Raw genomic sequence first — 2,360 nt, 5'->3', positions numbered from 1 at the left:
TCTAGACCGTTTTTGGGTGGGCTTTAGCTTAGGGTGGGCTGAGACAAACATTTAGGGGGGTTCAGCCCACCCGAAAAGTTCTAGAACCGCGGCTGCGCAGGCGCTCCCTCCTCCATCTATCTGCCTAATCCCACATCACTTCACACAGGTCACACACAGTACAGCAGCGAAGTGGTCCTCCACAGTCCACACAATCGTTCTCCCCACTCATGATCAATGAAACTGTGAGGTGAGCATTGAGCAGTCAGAGTCGTTAGTAGTTACTTAATTAGCGCATATTGATATGCAAATTAGCGCGTAACGTTGTTTCGTAGGCTAAACAAAAGAACTTGTGGCTGTGCCTGCCAGACAAACAGGTGGACTGGAGGAAGGTAGGTAGGCTACCATGGCACCAGCCAGCCATGTCATGCTAGCTCGCAGTAAAGTGGGTGTAAATGGATGCAATGTTTTTTGAGAAACACTTGGGCATAAGTGACAAACATATTTTCAAACGGGTCCCTTGTTATCTGAATGAAATTAAGCCCTTCAGAATCGCAAGTGGCTGCTTTACACAGCCTGTCTGATGTGACGATGATGATAGCTTAACATGCGTGCATGGCATGCTATTCCCTTTTCTTTCCTTCTTTCCCTATTTTTGCACGCTGTGGTGGTGGTAGCCTACCAACTTCCAACCAGTCAGATCTTGTTTTTTCCCACAATAATTTCATAATACCATTTGTAATGCCACCGTTGTAGTGCTGTTGTTCAAAATTAAAGTACATTCTCTCAGATTTATTGGTGTCTTTCTAGTCACACAATTTAATAGTCAGTGTTTCCCATACACTGATCTATTTGTGGTGGTACACCCTACATAGATTTTGACCCCCACAAATACTGCCACATATTAATTTCAACTAGTTGACTGCAAACTCCTGCTTTAGTGCTTACAGTATATTATTATCTTGTCGGAATATTATTCCAGCCAATAAGTTAGGAAGTTCCCTTTTGATATAATTTTACTTTTGTTTTGCCTACAAAGCAAAATGTTACTTTACTTGAAACTCCCCTGAAGTGATTTTGGTATTATTTATGCAAGCATAATTCTACCATATAGAACCTGTATGCAGAATATATATAGTATATATAGGGAAACAATTATTTTTTCATCGCTGTAAAACCACAGAACGGTAAAGAAGATATTGATGTGTGTAGTTCTTCATAGATCTAGTCTCTTCATTTTGATCTCAAAGTGCGCCAGTTTGATCCATTTTTACTTGAAACTGTACAAAATTTTCTTCCGGGGGGGCATGCCCCCGGACCCCCCTAGGGGTTCAGCGGTCTATGACCTTTGGGTGGGCTGAGCCCACCCAAAGCTCTGATGCTAAAACCGCCCCTGCTGTCAAGTAAACAGTTTTGCCAGAAACTCAATTGAATGGTTTCTCTCCTGTATAACTTCTCATGTGTCTCTTCAGAGACTTGTTCAACTGAACTACTTTCCACACATTGACTTCAACAAAGACGTTTCTTTGTCTATTTTTGGAAAAAAAATTGCGATATGAGATTTCATCTCAACGATACATATCGTGACGTTTTACTATCGCGAAATTTCGTGGGACGATATATTGTGACACCCCTACGTACAACTGATGCACTTTACTGCTAATAACCTGTATTTAATGATGGACATCTCTGATTTGACAGATTATGTCATTATGACATCACTGATGACATAGTATACATCTCCCCCCTATTGCAGAGAGTTGACAACAGCGGTGCAGACATCATCAGCCTATCAGTGTCTGTCATGAATCACTGATGACATCACATTCGCTGTATCCATGGCACTTTGCCAGGGGGTCCGCAAAAAGTTTTCAGGGGGGAGGGGGGGGACTTTTTGTGTGTGCAAAAGCTTCATAGTTCAACGAAAATATGTTATGCTTTAAATCTAAAATGGTTCATGGATTACATTCTAATCTGACGAACCTATCAATTTAAATGTCAAGCACGTTACCGTGGAAACAAGCTGAGCCCAAAATCACAAATCACAATGAGGGGGTCCCCTGGTATATTTTCTATCTTATAAGGGGGTCCTTGGCTGAAAAACATTTGAGAACTGGTTTAAGCCACCAAATTCCTACTGCTCTGTATTTTCTTTTCCAGACCGTCATCAGATAGCGCGTCCAACTGAATATATTGTAATGCTGTAGGCTATTCATTATTATGGTTGTTATAACACGTCCAGTTCAAAGAGAAAACTTTTCCACAAGCATCAACTCGAGCACTTCGTTCTAAACTCATTTAAGTTGTGAAAACAATCTGTCACCCTGAGTCTACAGTTAGTAACATGGTGAGAGATCTTTAAATTGGGAAGATCTCTCACC

Source organism: Poromitra crassiceps (genome assembly GCF_964638095.1).
Source record: "Poromitra crassiceps genome assembly, chromosome: 15".
NCBI lineage: Eukaryota > Metazoa > Chordata > Actinopteri > Beryciformes > Melamphaidae > Poromitra > Poromitra crassiceps.
Note: the sequence above shows the minus strand (reverse complement) of the source record.